The following is a 10614-nucleotide window of genomic DNA, read 5'->3' on the forward strand; positions in this document are numbered from 1 at the left end:
TAAGATGGCGTCGACTATTGGCTTGATCAAGAATCTCACTGACCAACGGCACTGGGAAGCAGAAAAAACAAAAGAGAAATCAAAGCTGCTCACTGCAAGGCGACAAAAATGATACTACCTGAGCTGTCGCCGGGCTAGAACAGTTTGGTGGGGAATAGCAATACAGAAGTTTGGAAACTGAAGCAGCAGCGCTATCAGCTGATGACAATCTAGCGCGCAAGAATCAAACACAATCTCCACGACTACGACTGTAAGTAGCACAGAAGTACCCATCGTTTTTTTTGTTCTCCTTTCTGATAGTAACTGAGACGAGCACCCAGATTTTCGCGAAAGAGAAGCTCAGTAGACGAACGAGTCGGCGCCACTAAATTAATCCCGAACGTGCTTCAGTACTGTGCGCATGCAGATATAATAATACAGTAAAAGATTCATGTTCCCTCGTGCAATCGCCAACCAAAAGGAGGAACAGAGCAGCACCAACTGAAGTAGAAGCGGAGAAACAAAGCTCTGGAGCGAAGTACCATAAGGAAGGGAAAACCCAAGAAACGGGACAGAAGTGCAGAACAAGGGCACTCACGTCGGTCTCTCTGCCAGCCGGCGGCGGGGTGGCCGCCGCGCCGCCGCCACGGGGCCGGGGAGGCCCCGCCGCCTCGAGATCCAGGTGGGCCGCCGTCGATGGCATGGGTAAAGGTGGGACGGTCACGGGTGCGGCGGGCGAAGCTGTGGAGGCGGCGGGCGAGACGGGGTTTATAATCGCGAGGCGAACCTTCCGGCGCGGGGTGACCGGGACCCGATGGTGGTGGGGAAGAAAGGGAGTTTGGTCGGGTGACCACACGTGCCCTGGCCACAGTGGGCCGGCCCGCTCTGGTGACGAGGTGCGATAACGGACGGACGGGCTCGATTTGATCGTGCGGACATGCTCGTTGGCTGAGGCGCACTCAAGGGCTCTACTGGGCCGGCCCATCTGGAACACAACCAATCGGTCACTGATCATATGGAGTTTTGCCCGGAATGTAAACTTGGCAAAACCTATACACCGACCAGGTCGGTGGCTACCGGCCACCGCACACCCCCTGGTCGGGTATGGACCAGGCCCATTTGGGTCTGTTTAGCCTGTGCAGTTTGTTTTTGTTTTTTTTTTTTTTTCTTTTCTGGTTTCTTTTTCTGTTTTCTGTTTTCTTTTCTTTTTTCTGTTTTCGGTTTTGTTTATATTTTCTAGATTCGAAAATTTTAATTTTAAAAAATTGTTCAAATTGAAAAAAAGTTAAATTAAAAAAATTTCAAATTTGAAAACCGTTCAAATCTAAAAACCGTTCAAATTTAGAAACAGTTCAAATATGAAATTTGTTCAAATTCAAAAATTGTATAAAATTTTACTAAATTTGTTCACATCAAAAACTGTTCAAAGTAGAAAATTGTTCAAATTAAAAAAATGTTTAAATTAGAAAATAGTTTAAACTTATAATTGTTCAGATTAGAAAATTGTTGAAAATTAAAATTGTTCAAATTTAAAATTTGTTCCAATTTGAAAATTGTTCAAAAGTTTTTTAAAAAAAGCGAAAATCTTTTAAAATTGTTCAAAGCATAGATGCTCAATTTTAATTTTTAAAGTATTCAGATTTTGATAATTTTTTATTTTTCAAAAATATTCAAATAGTAAAAATTTAACAAACAGAAAAGAAACGAAAAAAGAAAAGCCTACCTGTTTCTGTTGGGCCGGGCCCAGTAAGCCACGTCGGGGGTGTGCGGTGCGTTCCCCCGCACCGACCAGCTCGGCGTATAGGAGCTCCCTGTAAACTTTGTGGGGAATTTGAAACCTCTTCTCTTCATTGGGCCGCGTTAGACCACCAACTTCCATGGCTGACTTTCTATTTATCTTCCTCTCAAAAAATCGGTTAAATGCATCGATTGTATGCATTGGTCATGGGAAAACATTCCATTTTCTTGGTAAGTTTTGTGCAAAGGGAGTCATGGATATTGCAGTGTGGTGCTTGAAGCTGTGACGGATTATGACATCTGGATTTGACATTCTTTCTTTGTCATGGTGAGATTGCACAATGACACCAACGTGCTGCAGCGCTCTCCGGGGTTTTCAAAACTTGGGGAGGGTCATACTCCACCATGCAACTATACCAAAGGCACTCTCTAGCCAATGATATCCATCCATTATGGACGACATTTGTCAAGACAATCTCCGCGCGCGCCAATGGATCAAAAGAATTGCCACTTTGCTGGGTGCTAGGAGAGCTGCCAGAAGGATGTCGAGCAGGCATTTGGTGTGCTACAAGCTCAATTTGCTATTGTTTGGTATCCTGCTCTTTCCTGGTCTCACGATCAACTGTGGGAGGTGATGCAAAATTGTGTGATCATGCATAACACGAACATCAAGAATGGCCGCAAGACTCAAGCCAGGCATGTTGGTCTCTACGAGTATCGAAGACCTCTTGCGGATGTTGGTCTCTACGATCATGACATCGTTGCCAAGTTGCTTATTGGCACGCAGGCATCCACCTCAGTTACCATGTTTCAGTAACACTTGTCATTCAAGAGACTCGGAGATGCTAAAGTCATCTAACTGACAGATATAAATTGCTAACTAAGTGATAGGGTACGGTGCACATGGATGAAAAATCATACGACCTGAGCTGCCTAAGATTGCGTAGGCTATTGCGTGATCAAGAATCTCACTGACCAACGGCACCGGGAAGCAGGGAAAAAACAAAAGAGAAATCAAAACTGCCCACTGCAAGGCGTCAAAAATGATACAGAGCTTTCACCGGCCTAGAACAGTTTGCTGAGGAAGAGCAATACAGACTTTGCAAACTGAAGCATGCGCACCTGCGCAGCGCTATCAGCTGATGATAGTTTGTCCCGGAGCGCCGCCGTCGCAGCAAAAATCAAGCGCAATTTCCACGACCACGACCCATCGTTATTTCCCCTTTCAACAGTAATTGAGAGAAGCCCCCGACTTTCATCGAGATAAAAAAACTTCAGTAGACGAACGTGCTTGACTAATGACTACTGTACGCATGCACATATAATACAGTAAAAGATTCATGTTCCCTCGTGCAATAGCCAAGCAAAAACAAAACAGAGCAAAAAAAAATGCAGCAGCTGAAGTACAAGCGGGAAAAATAAAGCTTTGGAGCGGACTACCATACAAGGGAAAACGCAAAAAAAAGAAACAGAAGTGTAGAACAAGGGTTTGCCCTGTGCACTCACGCCGGTCTCTCTCCCAGCCAGTAGTGGGGTGACCGCGGGGCCGGCGCCGCGGGGCCGAGAGGCCCTGTCGCCTCGATATCCAGGTGGGCCCCTATTGATGACATGGCCGAAGATGTGGAGGCGGGCGAGAAAGGTTTATAATCGGAGGTGAACCTTCCACCACGTGGTGACCGTGACCGATAGTGGTGGGGAAAAACGGGAGTCCGGTCGGGGTGAGCACATCTGGCTTGGCTACGTCCACCACCGCGGGCCGGCCTTTGTCTGCCCGCTTTGGTGGCGAGCTGCTTTAACGGTTGGACATGCCCCCTCGATGTGATCGATGCGCACATGTGGCCGCCTCTCTACTAGCCCAGCTCATCTGAAAGACAACTAATCGGGTCGCTGATCATATGAAAATATTCAGGGAACCCTAAAATAAATTAAGCTGGTCAGGGTATAAGGTGTGAGAATCCTTAACGTGTAAGAAAACAGAAGACAACTGCCGTCCTCAAACTCTAGCCGCCTTCACTTCAACCTCCTTTATAGATTGGTTCCCCCTCTTCTGGTCGGTTTCGACGCCATCGGGAGGATTGGGGAACCTGATCCATGCGTGTAATTTTTAATAAAACTAGTGCTTTCAGTAGATTATGTTAGAATTTTGGTAGTTGTTATGTTGTTGGTTTCCCCTTAATGTAGATGGCATTGTCTACAATAAGTGATCTTCGGCTTTTTATTTGACGACAAGATCTTCGTGGTGTCAATGGTGGTGTTGAAAGAATATAATTTTCTAAGCATGGATCTTTAGATATTGCTTCGCCATATCGATTTTGAATGTTTTCTTGTGGTTGCCGCGAGGAGGATTATCATCGCAGTTTTTTTCCCGGCTGCTACGTCCTCGACAATGGTGATACTCTTGGCAGTGACATCGATACGGCTGGTTGGTTGTTATTCTCTGACATACTGGTGTTGACATTCTTGACGATGTTTATTGACTACTTTAGTGGTTGCAGGTGTGCGCACAGCCTTGACATTGCGGCTCAAATTCAAATTATGGGAGAAACTTCGTTGGAATTTATCTATGGATTCTTATCTATATTTGTTTACGTTCAGGAAAATAGAAGATTATATATTTGTAAGAAGAAAGAGTTTGAGATCTCAAAGCTTTGGTAGTATCTTTTAGATTTTATTTTGTAATCTTTGGAGAGAGCTCGTGTATCTCTACTATTTATTACTATAAAATATAAATACCCGTGGTATTGATTGTCAAAAAAAAATCCTTAACATGTGAAAGTCTAACATGCCGTTGAAAATTAAGATTTTTGCCTGGGTGTGCATAAGGGACAGAATTCAAGTGACTGCAGGATTAAAAGACGGAATTGCTACTTTCCAGTCGCCTTATCTCAGTCAGCTTTAATACCATCGATCTGCGATGTAGCCGATTCGGTAGTTGCTCTAAGCGTTGATAAGTTGTGTGGTATATATAATCCATCCAGGTACATATGGTGATCTCGTTGGCAAATAGACTACGTATCGGACTGCTGGTGGAGAAAAAAACCAAACCGACCGAACTAGTACGATAAATCATCTTCCTCCCTACACACCTTCATCCAAATCCACCACATCCGCACCGAACCACAGCCTGCATCCGGAGCGGAATCCAGCGGCCTCCTTCCCGCCGGTTTACTTGGGATGGCGGCGTGGTAGACCCCGCAAGAAAGCACTTGCACGCTGGAGCTCCTCCGGCGTCGACCGGGTGGACGCTCCCGTCAGATCTCCTGCTCGAGATCGCCGCGCGTTCCGACATCTCCACAGTCGTCGCCTTCACGCTTGCCTGCAAGCTCCTACGCCGCGACATGCTCAGCCCCTTCTTCATTGGTCAGCTCACCCAACGAGGAGGAATTGTGCCCCCGTGCATCCTCGCCTATTTCCACACCCACAATGGCATGGATGATCCTCCGGCGCCACTCTCTTTGGTCCACCCGGTCACCCCTCAAGTGTCGGACTTTTTGAGTAATCATATATCCCCTTTTGTGTCTCGCTTCGCGGGCGATCTCCTCGCCGAGCACATTCCCCTGACCTCCCGCGGTGGCCTCGTCCTCTTCCAACGCCGCTACCTCAGCAACAACCTCTCTAACTTGTGTGTGTACAACATATTCACCGGCCAACGCACCTTCTTCTCTGACCCGCCAGGCGTCGGCCCAAAATATAGCACATGGCTTCCTAGGTACGTCTTGCTCACCGCCGAAGATTGCATCGACAACTCCTTCCTGATATTCTGCCTCCATCATGCCATCGACGAAAGATATAGAAGTACCATCAAAATCCACACCACCACTCCAACGAGTAGCACCTGGAAACTTGCTATCATGAGCGAGAACAATAATGGATCCTTTCCACAGCATTGGCCAGCAATGCATGAAAAATTTGTCGTCCTCCATGGCGGTGTCATCCACTGGGTAGTGCGCAAACATGGTGAGATTGTTTCCTACAATGTCTGCACAATGGAGAAAGGGACGATAAAGCTCTCCGGCCCCGTCATCAACTTCAATGGAGAGCTCCACCTTGGGTCATACTATTCACACGATGGAAAGAAGCTACTAAGATTGTTCACCTATAAATTGTTCGAGATATCAGTGTGGCATCAGCTCTCAAATGGGGATTGGGCGTCAGAGGCTGTTAGGATCGATAGAGGAGAAGCTACAGTCAGTGGATCCTTACGGCCAGCCTTACTGGAATATGATTGTTCAGTTCGAGTGCTCTAGCGAAAATAACAACATTGTGGTATTACGTATATACACATATTCTGGTAATTCTACTCTCCTCATCATCCTTGATTTGGAGACGAAAGTGATACGTGAGAAACACCATTGCCCAACTTCCTCGTCCATGCTCATGGAGATCGATCTGTCGTCTCGACTATGAGCCATGGAAGTCTCTCATCCCTAAATAGCTACCGGTATATTCAGGTACCACTCTTACTATGATTTACATGTTGAGCACCTTAGGAAATGAAACTATCAATTTCTATTAGACTATGTTTCTTTATATATACGAGTGTATATTTCTTTGTTTGGCACCACTTATTTTGTAGTTGTGTTGATTAAATTCATTTAATAGTTAGTTAAGAAGTTACAAGTGCATATTAAGATTTTACTTTACTAGTCATCAGCCCGTGCGTTGTTGCACGACCAACAATTCTTGAAAAGGTGAAGTTGGTTTATTTCAGATTACGAGGCATTAGATATATATAAAAACGTCACAATTATTTTGACAAGCAGGATATTATTATTGGTTGTTATTGTTAGAATCACATCATGTTGAACTTTTTCCACATTGGTACTTGCAATGACATCCACCAAAGTCATTTACTGAACATGCTCATGATGTTTTTTGCATTATCCTACAGAAAATAGAGAAGGACGGAATATCACAAAACTAGTTTTTTTTTTCAAAATGGGTATAGCCTCGGCCTCTGCATCAGTTGATGCACATAGGCTTTTAAATGCCCAGCATGCACATCTCAAATCTACCAGCAAAAATATGATTTATACATCACACTTTTTTTGCTTGCACGTTAATTAATGAAGAGATGGAGACTGTATATCTAAAAAATTATACATATACAACAGCCTCAACATTGTTTTGAGATCCATCTAAATAAAATATTTGTGTTGTCCAACGTACGCTGGTCAGTCCAGGCTTCAATATCAGCAATGACACATCTTCTTAGGATGAAAAAAATACATGTTACGACAATGCTATTTGAATTTCAGAATTACACCATGCCTCCTTCTCTCCTCCCTTAACATAAGAATTTTAATATATGTCATGTTGCGGTAGCACATCAGGTATAGCATGGATTGTCTTGGTCACATGTCGATTGTTAAACCATTTATATGCTATAAAACATACGACCCAGACGTTTGGAACATGGGGACGCGCGAGGATGACATCGAGACCAATGATTCACTCTTTGAGATCTGAATTTAATATAGCGTTCACTTAATACGAAAGAGTTACAAATTCTATACGTGCAAAATACAAACGGCAATTAATAGGAGATGTTTAATGCACTGACACCTTTGCCTGCGTTGCTGAACAACCTGATTGCTACATTAATTGGGGGCAGTGAGATTACATGTTAATGATGCATTAATTTCTCGTTGCATGCATCCACTTGCCCGTGCTACGGTTACATGAATCAGTTTAAAACTCACGCTTTGTTTGGATGTTTGCATTGGGAGGCTTGGCATTATATTCTGTTGAATATCCAATACCTAGGATATTGATATTGAGATCCAATACCAAAATTTCTGTTTGGATGTGTTAGATATTCAAAACTTAGACTAGATATTCAGGTTCAATGCCAAGTGCTATTTGGACGGTTAAAGCGATGAATTGCTGTTCGGTGAGACTTCGATCATTGTACTGTTATTAGTACATTCATCCAAACAAAACACCACAATCACACGCATTGCCTAGTTGGCTAGTTGTGTGCAGCTGCAATTTTTTGTCTCTGCAACGTCACTGTCGACGGCGGCAGCCATTCGATATGCTTGAGGCAGTCATCATTAGACCTCCTCCTCTTGTGCATCAACCACTGTGGGAGAAATTAAACAACTAGACTGAGTAGACGCTAGATTGGTGTATTTTAGAACTTGGTATTTGGGGATTCAGAGGATGGAGGCAACGGGATTAGGAGAGCCGACAAGCTAGATGGTAGCAATTTCCAGATCGATTCCAGCGCGTGGATGGAACGGTGAAGTTGATCGATTCCAGTGCCGATAAGGATTGCTGAACCATGCGCTGGTGTGGAGAGAAACTTGCGCCGCGCTGCGCCGCCGGCCCGCCGCCATGGTAGACTTAAACATGCAACTCAGGTAGGGGTATGAAATCTAGACCTAACGAACTATGGAGGGAGAAACAACTGGAGAAGGAGAGGACGCAGGGAAGGAGGAAGGTGGGCGGGAGGCCGATGGAGCCATGCCCAGCCGGAGAATGGGAAGTAGACCGCACCGGTGTAGCTTAGGTCGTCCGTGTGTGCGAGAAACGAGAGAAGTTTTGTTTTCTTGCTCGGACTATGCGCAAGAAGCGGTGCGGGCCGAATACATCGCAATGTCTAGGCCAACCCCTCGACATCAGGTGTTCCTCTTTTTTGCCGTTCGGCCCTTCGCCTAGATATTGAGTGAGAATACCCAGCTTCAATATCGAGACGAGCCCAACAACTTGAATCGTGGTATTCGGGGATGAAACCACCCGAATGTCCAATACCTAGGCTGAAAGCAAACATCGAACGAAGCGTCAAGGAATTTCAGATTTTTTTCTTCGAGGAATTCTTAAGAAATAATATGCTGATTACTCTGCTGGGAACAAATTCGATTTGTACATTAAATTATATTTTCTGAAAATGAGCCTTTTTTACATGTTCTTAAAAATTAATCGAGTTAATTTTATAATTAGAAAATGAGCCATTTTTTGGCATCGAACATAGGCGTACATAACTTTTACATGCCTAAACAAAAGTGGTTAGGAAAATTAAAGTGAGTGACTAGTTTAACAAATTATGTACATCCCGAATTCCTAGGTCACCAATTTGATTACAGAGTACCCCCCCTCATCAAATTTAATGGCTGGGCATTAAATGGTGATATTTAGCCCGGGTGTGATAGCTAGTACTACTACTCATGACTAGTGGGTTCCACCTGACACATCTTTATTGTTTGGAAAAACACTAAACACTTGTTCTAATCGATGTTAACTGAAGCTTGAAAATTGTATTGTTCTAATCATATGGTCTAAAAAAATAAAAATCCTTAACAGGAAAATATTCTTACTATTCCATCTTATTGTTTGATAAGTTTAAACTAGAAGCATCAATAAGATGAAGCACATGCATGAAAAATGCATTATTATGTTCATACTTAAGAAACAATATTTGCTTACCAAAAAATAGTCCTTACGGTTCATGATCAAATTATTGTTCGATAAGATCTGAATTAGAGGCATCAATTTGATCAAGCATCAACTTTTGCTGGGCAGGTTGTCCTCTGAAGTTAATGGGGCATGTCGGGTGTCGACTTGTCGCACGAGCATTAATTTTGAACTTATGGAATACGGCAATACAAGGTTAGCTAATGTCTGATACTTAATTAAAATACATGTGATGTTAGACACGTGGTGGTCTTTAATTGGATGTGTTTTCATCCTCGGGAGGACCCGGGTTCCGTTTGGTGTTTCCGATAAAACATACGCCTTTCAAATATAAATATTTGGCAGCTTAATTTGAGATGCCATAACATCTTATATTAAAAAAAACTGAGGTAGTACTTCTAGTTGTTCATTAAGCGCCAAGTTGATGATTACTCCTAAAACAAAGATATGATTCAAACTATAGGAAAGAAAACTAACCTGGCATATCCACCTGAGCCTGCATAGCGTATAGCTTATTTTGAAACCTGGGCTAAATAGGAGTTGACTAATGCTCTGTGTCTGAATATTGGCAGTAACGCAAAATAAAATCTGAACAATAATGCGAGCATGAATAAATCTTTAAAGTTCATCCCCACTAAAATGGATTTAATGTTTGCAAGCTAAAACCTTGTGTAGCACCCCAATAATTTCTATTCGTCTGATGGAAGATCCATGGTGGTTTTGTCTGTCCGGATCACAATGCCAGTACATAGCATTGCACATTCATGGTCTCACTTCAGCACATGAACTGCAGCGCAGCCATCGCACCACCCTTTGCCTCCTCTTCTCAATTAATTCCACAATGGCACACTCCCTTCATCTTCCACTCATTCTCCATGAGAAATAAATAACGCAAGAAACTGCTAGATTCCTACTCTGATTTAGAAACATGAGACGTTTTTTTTCTGGGACAGAAAACTGCTGAACTAGTATGTGGGCTCAATCGGACACTCGAAATTCTTTGAAGTCGATTCACGCAACGTAGGTAATCCATCCATCAATTGCATTGTCGATTTGCAGAAAAAGAAAGATGAAAATGCAATGCATTCTAGGCAATACCGCGCGATTATTATTGGTAGTGCAATGCATGCAGCGCACGTGCGTACGCGCGCAGAATGCAGAAAGCGACCCAGCAGTGACGAACGGTTCATGCATGCATGCATGGCGTTGGGAACTTGTGTCGGTGTCGGGTACGACTGCTGATCCATGGGCTCTGGGCCGGCCGACGGCCGGATGGTTCCGCCGAGCACTTAGCCTGCCATCTGAAAAAGATTACGGAGTAAGGGCATCTTCAGCTGCGCCGATGTGAGCGACCGTTTGTGTCCGTCGTGATTGAAAATGTGTCTGGCACCACCTCCAGCGGGGCGACGCAAAGTGATCGGGCCGTCCGCGGAGACGCAAACCTGGCCCAAATATGCGCCAGGTTTACGTCTCGACGGACGT

Source organism: Lolium rigidum, chromosome 5 (genome assembly GCF_022539505.1).
Source record: "Lolium rigidum isolate FL_2022 chromosome 5, APGP_CSIRO_Lrig_0.1, whole genome shotgun sequence".
NCBI classification, from domain to species: Eukaryota; Viridiplantae; Streptophyta; class Magnoliopsida; order Poales; family Poaceae; genus Lolium; species Lolium rigidum.